Source organism: Ptychodera flava, chromosome 6, assembly GCF_041260155.1.
Source record: "Ptychodera flava strain L36383 chromosome 6, AS_Pfla_20210202, whole genome shotgun sequence".
Taxonomy (NCBI): domain Eukaryota; kingdom Metazoa; phylum Hemichordata; class Enteropneusta; family Ptychoderidae; genus Ptychodera; species Ptychodera flava.
This window is the reverse complement of record NC_091933.1, coordinates 45,097,138-45,111,364: the sequence shown is the minus strand read 5'-3', so window position 1 is coordinate 45,111,364 and position 14,227 is coordinate 45,097,138. Positions and strand designations below refer to the sequence as shown.

General features: G+C 38.4%; 2 protein-coding genes across 2 annotated transcripts in view; one reads left to right on the top strand and one right to left on the bottom strand.

Moving 5' to 3' along the window:
* The window catches only part of LOC139135935 (ER degradation-enhancing alpha-mannosidase-like protein 1), a 492,448-nt gene that overhangs the window by 240,967 nt on the left and 237,254 nt on the right, over positions 1 to 14,227 (bottom strand). The gene's annotated exons all lie outside the window — the stretch shown is intronic.
* Positions 7,972 to 14,227, top strand: part of LOC139135937 (neuromedin-U receptor 2-like) — a 101,916-nt gene continuing 95,660 nt past the window's right edge. The window contains exon 1 of the mRNA XM_070703720.1: positions 7,972 to 8,216. The gene's annotated coding sequence lies outside the window, so the exon portion shown is untranslated. The remainder of the gene's footprint in view (positions 8,217 to 14,227) is intronic.

Here is a 14,227-nt window from a genome sequence, read left to right as displayed (position 1 = left end):
CATTATGAAACGGTACAAATGATTTGTGTTGTTGTTCAAATGTCACTGTTTCCACTGCTTTGTATTCCCACGTTATCAATGAAATGCGTTATCAATGGAAGGAGAGTGGAATTTATACCATAGATCCCGTGAAGAGATATAGTTTACAACAATTTATACTAGCTTGCCTTTGCAATCAGCGTTCGGAATTATTTGTCAACTGAATACGAGGTCAAAAGGTTCAAAATGGAAATACATAAAAATGATACTATATACTCGGTTTGATCACGCGCAATTAATACACACCGTCCACGGAAATAACGAGAGAACCGTGATAGATTGTCGTCAAGTACCGGCATTTTCCACCTTCGATTATTTCGTCAATGGAAATGCATATGGACACTTTCATTGCTGACATTTACCTCAACACTCGTCAGCTTTAGGCGCTCAAGAATAACACGATCCTTCATCGCATTTATTTCACATCGCTGAAAGAAACTGAATTACAATCAAAACCATTTGTGCAATATATATATATATATATATATAATATATATATATATATATATATATATATATATATATATATATATATATATAAATGTATTTATGTATATGTGTGCATGTGTGTGTGTGTGTGTGTGTATCTCTGTGAGTCTTTGTGTGTGCGCGCGCTTTTAAAACTTAAATACAGGGTTACATTTTGAAGTACCTAATAACTATAGAAAACATCAAGGGGTTTCGAATTCAACACGAGGGCTGTTATGTTATGACAGATATAAATTGTGTTTCACACTACGCGATGTTAGCACTCAGTATTGACCTTGGCTATGGTCATCATGTTGTGTATTGTCACAGCATCACAGTATGACGAAACAAGCCTGTACAAATCAAAACGTAGTTATTTTAGTCTTTAGTATATTCATTTTTTGTTTCAGTATTATCACTGACATTGTTGGCACTGGAAGCGGTTTACTCCTTGTTGACACAATGTCTAAGGTATTAGCCAGGTCTGAGTCGTAAAACATACCGTATCAAGCCTCCTTTGTGCGTGACGTAATGAAGGACGTTTCCTTTTACTACGATTTTGCGATTTCAATTTAACTAATTTACCATCAATAGACTATAATTAAAAGGGGGATTTGATGGATTCATTAAAAAGATGTGCTATCGGCATGGCCAGTTTCCTTCAACAGAACATGGCATATTTCTTGATGATGTGATGGTGTCGTGTGATTTATTTTAGTAATTTTTTAGGAGAATTCCAATTTCACTTGGAGTGATGAAGTGCATTTAAACAAGTATGCTGTTCACTTATTCTTTAAAGTATGTACGACGACATCAATCTGTTCTCAGATCGAGGCTGTTATTGCTGAGCTTGGTACATGGTTGGTCGTTGCCTTGCTTGCTTATCTATATGTCATCGGATTTACTTTGAACACTAGGCAAAAGGGCAAGCAAAGAAAGTGTAAAGCGATTTGAAAGAAAAATCCAACTCCAACGGCCAACATTTTGCATTTCTTCGATGAAAAATTCCTGCTGACAAACAACGACTAGAACGTCCCGTATTTGATGAAGTTTAGATCATTTGTAACACATGTCAAGTAAAAAGTCGATGTGTTTGCCGGTTATTGAGTAGACTTTGTAGGTCTTAAGAATAATATATTGCATATAGAAGCGTGGTTGATCAATCAGATTTACACGACTCCATTGAAGCCCCGTCGGTCCGAATCCTGATCACGTGATTAAAACAAATCAAAATGTCTCGGAGTGTTACGACATATAAGGAACGAACAACCATTATGAAAACATACCTCCATGACAGGGACTAGGGAATATCCAATAGCAAAGAATGCAAGTGTGGGACAAACAAATGCAGTTCAGAATGTCCTTGAATTAGGGTATCAAAAGCGAATGTGAACAGCGAACGGTGACATTGGACTTCACCTAGTACCTATGGCAACAGATGAGTCGAAGTTGCAGGAAAACATCAAGGTGTGAATTAGGGTTAGAGATAGTGATGAGATATAAAAATTGCACATGATTATAAACTAAACTACTTCACGATAAAAACGGGCAGCTGTTAGTGGCTGAGGGTATTGGGGTATCCAAGTGCCCGCTAATGCCTCTAGCTTGAATCTACCTCCTCGGAAAAGTTGCATTTCTTCACTCGTGCATAACTAAGTTTACAAGCATTCAATTTAGGTAACGGCACATCACTACATGAACAACTGTGTGTTGCAACTGTCACGGCAAATATGTGTTTTGTGCAAGTCCACGCCCAAGGAACTATCAATTGAATTTCCAGTCATGTAGCTTTAGGAGCCCTGGCCAGTTTTTGAACACGAGTTAGCTAACGGCTTTTAATTTGCAACCTTATTCAAACAAATTGAAACATGTGACTGCCCAATGGGCAATAGAGATCACTGGAACAGACTCTTACATTACTAGTATTGATGTTTTTTCAAAGTATCTCCAAGAGGAAAAAGCTCAATTCTGTCTCTATTTCAATATTGAAAGATTAATGTTAACAGGTCTTTGTTGCTTATCGGCTATTAATGTCGCAGTTTCCGAACTAAATAACATTTCATTTCGCAAATGTAGTCAACAAAATGGTGTATTTTGCTGATGTGGTTTGAGGACATACATTTACATAAAAACCTTAATTAGGGAAGACAATTGCGGTGTAATGACGCGCCAACTAGTACTTAGAAATTTACATGATCTGAGGCACTGGTTGAAAGTGATGCAGTGTTGCCAGTGTAATGAATCACTGCATTATGGTTGTGGTTACGCTTCCAGCGAAATGTGAATGAGCAACCATGGACGTCGACTACATTGTGCATTTACATACGTGTAGTGAGATGCTATCTTGTATGTATGCGGTGTGTAAATCATTAAAACTCACCAAATATGAATTGTGACAATTCAGTTCGACAACAGTCGCCGTAACATCGTTTTACGAAGAGGGGCTCCGGCCCACGGTTTTCGGCACCCCCCCCCAATTCCCATGGCTTCTGGTCAGTTGGCAATGCATGTTTGGAGTACGAATATGAGGAAATATTTACTACATCGTCACAAGTCAAGTCGCTGAGCATCGGCTTCACAAGTATTGTGTACCGAGTCTTCTATGCAATGCAGCGTATACAACAAAACGTTGGATCTCATATCCAAACGTACATAAAGCGACTTCTTATTTGAAGTAACTATTTTGAAGGGGCAGGTAGCACACTCGGATCAACTCAGTAATGTCGTCAAGATCTTTCCAAGGCAGAAGTCTCCTTCATCAGATGCAGTGTGGCGTGGAATGAAAATTGAACAACGAAGTTAAAAATAGGGAATTTTAATTTGTAAGCAGTGTTTGTATGATCTGTTCATGAAAATCGGGAGATTGGGTCACATACCAATATTCGAGCCAAAATTTGTGTTAAGATGGCTCTGCCTGAACACATCTCTTGGAACAAAAATGGTTATAGATCCTAAGCTTAGTATGCGGCATTACGTATTTTTAAAGGAATACAGTCAGCTGTATTCATATTTGTTCATAAATGATTTTCATAAAGGGCCGGGCAAAACTGTGCGCCACCGAAAATGTAATGTGCTTCTAATATTCATTGGTAAACTAAAGATGAGCAGACTATCAATTGGGAAATGGGTTGGCAAATGATCGCCCGGTCGTGTAAATTCAGTGTCCATGCGAAAAACAGTCTCCATTATGACGAGATTAGTTTGAAAGGCTTGCATGATATACTGTCAGCAACAATGGCATCGTTTCCCCCGTGCAATATTTCATACAAGGGTTGGTTCGAAGACTTCGCTGAGCTAACGTTTATGCGAGTGCAAGGTTTCTCTCACCAGAATTTTTGCTGCACACGCCAGTCAGGAAAGATGAGCAGACCACCACAATAAGTTGGTTTAACTATTAACAATGCTAATAATAGTGAGAGATGTTAAAACAGTTGTTTGGACTCATTGCCGATGAAATACAGCTATGAATCATTTCTTAATCTCGGTCCCCCGACTTGTGATGTGTCTGACTTGAATTTTCTGATAGTATACACTGACAGATATGATGAGCTGTTATAAAGTGTTGCGCATTGCTGTGCGATACAGTAATAACAGTACATAACATTGACGGAATTACAGTCTTTTCATTATGGACTGACAATATCATAACGTGGATAATATCGGAATCATCCGACTTAAAAATTTCATTGACAAAATTAAATGTGCGCTGTCTTGGTGAAATGACCTTTATTAATCATTTTTTGAAAGGCTTCTGATGTGTACGTGACAAGAGATCGGATATGTAATCGTACGTACGCTTCGTAATCGCATTGCGGACGATTCACTTTTATTACAGTACAATTTTTTCACATATTTATTTCATGTTCGTTTCCCGATTCCTGAATTACAGCTTCATAGTTGAAGCAAATATGAATAATTGACAGTCATAGCAACTTTGTTTCATGGCAGTCTTGAATACTCAATGACACTCGCGTCACGGTCACATATGTTTATTTGTACGGTACATTTTGTTGCAGGGAAAAAACACCAATAATTCTATGGACTAGCATGTTAAACATGATTGCTAATATTGCATAATATTTCGATATTCCCCTGGAAGTAGGTTGGATTGACTGCATCGCTGGGAATGAGGTTAAAGTCAACCTTAAACAGATATAACGTCACACTGATGGGTTGTTAAGTAGTACACAGCACATTGTACTGTCAAATGATGTCTATACCCCATGAATTACAAATAACATGTACCTCATGTTATGCAGGGTGAGCTACGCATGCGACTTCAAGTGTGCCCGTGGTATCTTTGTCGATAAAATTGGTGTTTCGGAGCCTGAGATTATAAAGACCTACGCGCCCATAGATATAGTACTTCTAAAATTCTATAATATTCGTACCAAGTCAAAAGTCGGGGCTATCTGACTGCGAGATTAAAGAGAGTAGAAACGCCGGGAGAAAGCAATTTTCACATTCCCTCCTTGTTAAGATGGTGACACCGTATTTTGGTTCTGTGACTGACCGACACTATATTCTGCTCGACTTTCTCAGGATAGGTTTAGTAAGCGTGGACATGAACATTGGGCAGTGCCCTATAAATTTATCGTACAAAATATCTTTGATAACCCCCATGAATCCAGGCACCTACGGGAATGTATAATGGATTTATTTGCTCTCAATTGTCTAAGTCCGAAGAACTTTTCGGTAGCTGGACTTGAAGAAATATGTAATTAAAATATTTCCTGTCAATATCTCTGATTAAGGGTAGATGTATTTCATAAACCATTGCTCAATCATAACAGTTTCTCGGAAGATGTTAATATATATTTTCAGACAGGTAATCAGGGAGACGTCGTCAACTGGAAATTAAGCGTCCTTCTCGATAAGTGATGTGTATCAATCTCGACCATCCGCACTGTCACATTATCAATATTTTCCCATTAACGCAACAAAGGCGTCAATGCTCCACTCTCTACTTTCTTTGCCGAGGTAGCGTTTGCCCATTTCCGCCGCGTGCAAAGAAATGCTAGTACAATCCCGCTTCAGTAGGTACATACACCTACCGCTTAAAAAACTTCTCTTTCACAGCAAATTCAAAGCTAACATTGGAAACGGTATGAGTACTTTGCGAACGCAATATGTTCACGTTCTCTATAGTGTTGGGTTTTTATCACTGAATACACCCCATGATGATGCATCTGCCTTTCTCTCATATTTTCTCAATTACTGGGACGACATTAAACTCGCATCCAATCTCATAAACGAAGAACAGAGATGAGCTTTATGTTGCCTGATCAATGTGAAAACATGATACTCTTTCACGACACCTCCGGTATTCACAGCGGAAAGATTTCTACATTTTAAACCACAACACCTAGAATTACCAATGACAAACTTCGTTGTGGTTAATTTACAGAAATTTACAGAAATTATCAGTCCTCAGGACTTGTATGGACATTCTACTGTTTTAAAATCACTGTTGAACCAAAAAAAATATTCTGTATACATTTCCCACATGGATGATGTTATTAGACACTGATGTGTAAACTGACTACATGCATGAGGGGAACTTATCACGTAAGAACACGAATTACATACGACGATTTTCTTTCGCACCCAAATTGGCCACGTGTGACGTATTTTCTCGTTCATTTCTCCCCATCTCTATTCCAAACCTCAGGGACAAGCCAATTACCAAGTCAACCTGGCCATGTTCTAGTGCCCGTTGCCAAGGTAACGACATTTCTACGACCATCACATAGGGTGTCTTGGTTTTTTTAGACTCGTAGGCTCCACAGAAATGTAATACAGAGCAAGTATCATTGTGCTTGCCTACAGAGCCCATTCAGCATCATTATATATATCATAACTCAGTGTTGAAATAACGTCATACGTGAGTAGAAATGACTGAATATGATGCTGCTTCGGCATTATGGTCCGTGTAATTGCTCTCCTGTAGAAATGCGTTATTTCCCTCCGAGGTGAATTTTGGCCCGGCGTCTATCCAAGCCATTCACTAGGGTTGCAGCAAAAGGCCACACAGAACCAACCTATTCAACATTGGCAGAAATAATTACAGCATAGGCTACGATTCAAGTCTAGTCAATGTGTCTGTAATGCGTCGACATTATAAGATTTCTGTATGCAAGCAATTGGCAATATTCCAATACTTACTATGTTAATGATGTCGGGATGCTATGGGCCATGCACAGAGACAACCGGCGATTGGTTTCCCATGAAAACTCGCTCCAAGGACTGACCAAGTCTTGTCAATATAAACTAAATTTGGAAACACATTTACAATGACTCTAAACTGTCTGAGAGTCGTTTACGGGATTTCACATACACTTAAACATTCTTTTTCAACAACGCGAATATATATATAGTTAAAATTGAAGCAACTTTTGACACGTTTGAAAGCTGGCATCGAATTCATTTACTTTCTCTATCTACTGGTAGGGGAATGTGTTTATTTGCACTTTTTTGCGAGCGGCGTAAATTTATAAGCACACGAACGGTAATAAATAGCTGCAAGCCGAAGACTCCGTCGAGTCTTATCGAATACTTCATATTTTTTGCTCAATAATTCAGTGAATATTCGATATCATTGTGTTCCTTTTCGTTCAAAGTACACAACGGATAATGTGGAAAATCTCGCTGAAAAGTGTCTTTGTTTGTTCGCGGGAAATCGCGATGATCCGACAGGAAACAGATTTGCATTATTTATTATTGACATCGCAATGACAATGAAATGAAATACGGTTAGATTTTCGCCTTTGTTTTAGAATAACCTTCGAAGCATGCACTCTAAACATGATTTTGTATTTAAGTTATTGAAATGGTAAATTTATCAGAATTTATCAGAAACCTATCTCTGCGAATAGAAGTGAAGTCGAAAGGAAATGTCTTAGTACATGTGCGCGTCTAGACTTTGTCCGAAGTTCGATTTCACTGTTCAAAGGTTGTTTCAATTTTATAAATATAGAAGCCCGATAAGCATTAGGTCACTTTTGTTCATAGAACCTTCACTAAAAGATGTCCAATAATGGCATTCTTCTCTTAATTCATTTTACTTTCGTCGAAATTGAATTGAAAAGAGACTGTTGATAACTTGAGGACCTGCAGTAGCCAGCGGTCTCCTTGGATACCCGGCCCATGATTTCTTTGTAAACTTTATTTTCATAACGTTGTATAGCTATCTGGCCAGAAGTGCTATACAGTGGCACTGCATAACATCTCATCCGAAGCTGAAACAACAAACTGCTTCCTATCTTCGGTCTACTTATATCAGAAATATCCACATGTACTATGCGTGACATCAATCCGAATGTCAAAACTAGCATTAAAGCCTCTTATGCCATCTCTGACCTATATCAGTGCCCCTCTGAAGAGAAAGTACCACCCCCACGACAAAATGAACCTGCCCGTACATCGACTATAGTGTGCTGATTGCCGCAGTGTGTGTGACTCCATGCCTGTCTCGTCGTTCAAGCAGGATCTTCCTTTCTTCGTCGTCAGTGTCACACCAACATAAAGATTCCCAGCGCCACACTATCAAGTTTACGATCATTTAGATCACTCTCGAAGATAAATCGATTTTACAAAAGCTCTGGAAGACCGCATATTTCGATTAACTGTTAGCGGTCAACTATTGTTATCAATATATCCCGATACGCGGTACGGGTAGGAGTGCATTTGTGGAATTTCATCAAAGCCAGGTAAGTCATCAATTAAAGTCGGACTATCAAAATCGCGTCTACCCTACTACCTATCCATTTTCCCTTCGGTTTTGCTTTTGTTTCATGGAATCAAATCCATTGTGCTTCTGTCGATTCAGTAGTTTCTAACCAATAGGTAGCTGTTCTGAACTTTTTTCAGTCGCCGTAAACTGGTAAAACGGGTACTGATTATGATCAGTTGCAATGAGGTGTTTTTTTCCAAGACCGGCTTAAACAAATTCATCGTATTCGTTCACAAATCCTGTCTCTCTTACTGTAATGCACTGAACAATGATATCATAGACCATACTTTGATCAAGTTTTCCAACAGGATATCTCCACGGAAATTGCAAGCGATTCCACACAATATCCGCACTGCGCACGTCGTGGAAACAAAGCTAGTTATCATGCAGTGCATGTCGGGAAAACGGTCCCGCTGAATTTTGGATGGAAATAGAGAGACACGACGATGGCTAGTTTACAGTAATGAGAAAAATATTGAGCAAAACACTTGAACAAATATTCGTAAATATATTTGTTAGTTTAAATATTCATTTTAGTGTTATTATTCATGTAAAGATGCACGCAGTTCAGAGATTTGCTATAACGCAAACCACAACAATAATGATGGGATGAATCGGTAGGCCGCAATATTCTTTCGACTGTGTTGACTTTGCGGATCCACGCAACCCTGTTCAAACTAAGGTGCAATTAAATGCCCAAAGCTATAAAAGCTAGCCCATCGCCATATATTGTTGGCGAGTTGATAATCCATTAACATGTTTGCAATGAAATTTCTACGCATGGTTTGAATAAAACAGACATCACAGATGTCAACCTAACTTTAAGCTTATTATCGAACATGCCACGCTTCATACAATTACTGGATCTTATGGTTTCATGAATTCTATTGGCTGTCTTCGTCGGCATGTTACCATCATTCGCGTTGTACACGGCTCGTTTTTTAATTAAACGCCAACGAACCTCGAACTGTCATGCGGTCTTGCTGTTCACAGGACAACGGTATTTCTAATCTCACACTTGTCATAGCGACGCATACTATATCCAAAGAGGTTGGTGTGATTATACGGCACCATATATCATACGTCCAGATCAAACCACGGTCTGTTTAACATGGTTTTTCGCAACAAAAATTCAAAAATTCTCACGGGAAACTTATTTTAGTGACGGAAAACTGTACCTGCATACTTTGAAGTAATTGTGGTGCATAAGTCAATTAGGGGCAGGACGTTTGTTCAACCTATAGCGAGCTGCACGCGCACGACATCGGACACTACTGCTTAAAATACGAACGACAAATTTTGTCAGTGTTGCATGCGTGGCTGTCGTCGTTGCTTGTAGTCTGGGCCATTAATGTATCTTTCAGTATTCGTTGTAACAATAACAGTCGCCTTTATTAAGTTGTAATTTTGCCGTTCTTGAATGAGTAATTTCCTAAAATATTATCTAAATTTGGGGGCATATATTTATTTTTGCACATTAATCAAAGAAAAATAACGTCATTTGCGAATAGCCAATCACAGTAAAGTGTGTTTATTTCAAGCATTTTGAAGGGATAGATCTGACCAAGAGTATGTTTTCCAAATGCTGCGCTCTCCAGCATGGTTCTTCAACCTGAGCACTGAAAAATTTAGTCCATACTTCAATATGTGGAGGCGATATGTCTCAAACACGCTACATTTAACAACAAAACTGTAAGCGCGAACAGCGATTGCGCAGTTCTGACTTCTGTACACGGCGCAGGAACTGCTTATTGCGGCATTGAATGCCCAGGCCACGTCCCATATCCCTTCCTACGACACCGTGTTATTTTTAACGCAAAACAAGACAAGATCTGATGACAGTGTCTTCATTATCTGCTGAGTCGATAGGACCGAAAACTGTTGGACTCACAGCTAACAGCTACGTAACAGAGTACGGTGAATATGATCCGCTTGGGTCACAGTCACGGGCAGTTTAAACAGAGTTACTGCACGATAAATGAAATGAGATTACGACCATAACACGATGTAATCTGATTACTTTGGTATACACAACAACAATAGTACCAACAACAAAAACAAAAACAATAACAACAACAATGACTAGAGACATTGAGCAGAATGACATGGCAATCATTAAGTATTATTAAGATACAACAGGGCTGGGAAGAGTCATGACATGAAGCATCCAATCCGGTGCCAGCTAACTTCCTGCAAACACATGATCCCGATCATCTGAGAAAAGAATACAAACAGTTAATAATACAGACCTTTCCCACAAAGGCCGTCTCCTTGTTTCAATGTCACATAATCTAGTTGGCATATTGGTAACACATGCCTTCCCGGCAAGACGACGGAGACAGATGCAACTGACAGGCCGGTGTTCATTCAATTACTCAAAGTGACAGCATAAGGCCAAGTGGACAATAAGACGAACACAACAATTTAGAACTGATCATTTACGGCTCTAAATGAATCGTTCTTGGGTTGGTTTAGCTTTCCAGGAGATGACTTTTCATTTATCTACGGACTGGCGAGCCCACTAAACCAAGAATTTCTCCACTTTGTCTAATTCTCTCCTTCGATTCATATGATGTGCTTCAGATGCACTAGTCTACCTGAAAGATTAGGCAGATAAATACGAGCTTCAGTGAAGCAAGACGATGGCATGCCTACAAATGTGCCGACACAACAGAGAGACAGAGCTCGCCTGATTCAGATACCTAGCAAGCTGCTACCGAGCATGTGCCTTTATTCTATTGGCTTGGTATCAAATTTCTTCAGAATATGAACAGATATATGCCTTGTGATTGAAGCAACGATGAATCGATGTGTGGCCTCGTAAATCATCGATGGAACCATTAACGTTATACTAATTGTCCATTCCATTCAATCTTCTGGCCCTATATTGTACCACTTTGTTCGATCGGAAGAGACGACATCGTGATTTAGTGAGGTCTCTGACGGACTGACATTTTCTGCACGACGAACTGTAGAGACTTGTACCGTCGTTCAACGCAAGCAGCGATAGAAATTGCATGAAGGTCATATCGAATTCAATAAGATGACCCGGTAATTTTGCACAAGGGGCCGAAGGAAAATGTATTGGGTCAATACTTTGATAGGAATCACGCAAATGGAAAGGGTCGGGCCATTCAATATCGAGGACATTCAGCATTTGTGGCATGCAGTTTGCCGACAAAGTCCGGACAGGGCGTCTTAATCTAGCAACCTTCCAATGGGTCCGTTTTTTCCCAACCAGCCAACGAGGGGTCATATAAAGTTTTTGAATGCAAATGGTAAAACTCATCAAAGTAGACATTTATTAAGCGTTCATATATTTAAAATTCATAACAGAAATGAGATCAGATACGTGTTCACTGAACGTCCAACTTGAGGTAGTTTTGTAATTGCCTGGCATTCTCAAAAGTATCATCTGTAAAGAATAACAGGACGACCATGAGAAATGCAAATAGAGCTTGATAATAGTGCATATCGGGAAAAGAGTTTTCTGGCATTTAAATATATATCATTCCTTTGCTCAAAAATCATATTATGGTAGAATAATGATTTGCTGAAAAGCACTTTCCTCACAATCGACGCTTTCAATGATTCTACATTCCTCTGGGTTGCATGTAATTAATAGGCTTAACGCTATCGCTCACTATGTTTCATATTCAAATAGAATGGGTATGATGTTTCGTCAGAGTGGCGGCGCATCTATATTTTCACTGAAGAGAAACGTAAATTCACCAATTTAATTTTTTATCATTGTGTTAGTCTCCCGTAAATGTAAATGCTGCATTTGCAATTTAACACAATATGCATACAGACTTTTAAGAAAATTGCAGAATACTTCAAATAAAAGTCTATAGAAAAGACCAAAACCAAAAACATATAAAAGCTTCCATTACTTGCAAAGCGGTTTTTAATGCTGTTTTTTTGTTGAATTCATGAACTGTGAAGACATTTGCATACAAAGTGCCGGAGGTTCATCACATACAAGGTTTCTTTGAATCTCTACACTTATCTATCTCTCTCCAGAGACGTGGGTCACAAAACTCAGATGTTTTGATGGATGAGGGGAGGGGGTAGCTTCACTTGGTAGAAGATCGATAGGATTTTGCCGGCCCATACATGTACCTATCGCAGTAAGTGAACACTCTGAGGCAATGCCAGTAAAAATCGATGGATTCGGACAACGTGGTTGTGACACGTGACTTATCATGCACTCAAAAAGCTCGAAAAATTTTCAGTTGCACATAAAAAGCCTTTATCAGAGGAATAAGGTAGAGTAATACGCTGATTAAAGTCCAAACACGATTAGAATGACTGAAAAAAAGCGGTCGATCGACTCGGAGGCGAGAGGATTATCTGGTGATGGTGTGTGATATAAAACAAGCGACCTGGCGGCTCTCCGCTGTGTTATGTAAAAAACAACTATTTTGACACACGTGTAGATGAAGAAGGTGGAAATCTTTGATAGCTCATTTCAGTGGCCGGACAAAAAAATGGCACATTAGTGACAAATGGTTGCCAAAATACAAAATGGAAGATTTCATCATAATTTGAACATATCACATTAAGATCATCTCTAAGAACATGTCAACTAAAGCTATCTGACAAGTAGGTTTTTGAGAATCAAATATTTTGACCAAAAATGGCAAAAATTGCCTTTAAAAAGACAAAATTGCAGATTACATTATATTTTCAATATATCACATTTAGTTCATCTGTAGGAGACTATACCAAATTTCAAAGCTATTAGACAAGTAGTTTTGGAGAAACACATTTTTGACCTAAAAATACAAAATTGCAGATTTCATCATAATTTCAATATATCACATTTAGTTTATCTGTAGGAGACTGTATTTCAAAGCTATCAGACGAGTAGTTTTGGAGCAACAAATTTTTTGACCAATATTGGCAAAATTGCCTTAAAATACAAAATTGCAGATTTCATCATAATTTCAATATATCACATTTAGTTCATCTGTAGGAGCCTGCATATAAAATTTGAAAACTATCAGACCAGTAGTTTTGGAGAAACACATTTTTTGATCAAAAATGGCAAAAATTGCCCCCAAAATACAAAATTGTAGATTTCATCATAATTTAAATATATCACATTTAGTTCATCTGTAGGAGCCTGTATACCAAATTTCAGAGCTATCAGACGAGCAGTTTCGGACAAACATATTTTTTGACCCAAAATGGCAAAATTGCAAATTTCATCATTATTTCAATATATCACATTTAGTTTATCTGTAGAAGCTTTAAAATTTAAAAGCTATTAGACAAGTAGTTTTTGAGAAAGACATTTTTTGACCAAAAATGGCAAAAATTGCCCCAAAATACAAACTTGTAGATTTCATCATAATTTCAATATATCACATTTTGCTTATACCTATAAACCAGTATACCAAATATCAAAGCTGTAAGACAAGCGGTTTTGTTGAAAGAAATTTTTTGACCAAAAATGATAAAAATTGCCTGAAAAAATACAAATATGCATATTTCTTCACAATTTAAACAAATGTGAAATAGATCATCCCTAGGGACCTATGTACAAAATATCAAAGCCATCTGACCTGTACTTTTGAAGAAGGAAATTTTTAAAGATTTTTTTGACTAAAAATTACAAAAATTGCCTAAAAAATACAAATATGCAAATTTCATCACGATTTGAACAAATCTGACTGAAGTCACCCTAAGTAAACAGCATATCAAATTTAAAAGCAATGGGACCAGCAATGGGACTTGCGGTCTCAGAGAAGAAGGCAATTGTTGACGGACGACGGACGGACCGACGGACGACGACGGAAAATCAGCCTATTTGATAACCTCGGCGTCACTGACAGTGGAGCTAAAAAGGGGGAGACTACCGAGTCCAAATTGAAATACTTTTCACAATGATCTCTTTGAAAGCAATATTTAGGTTTTTGTTTTGGCACTAGGGTACCCATGTCATCGTCAAGAGGTGGAATTCTCCATGCTTTTGTGTGCAAG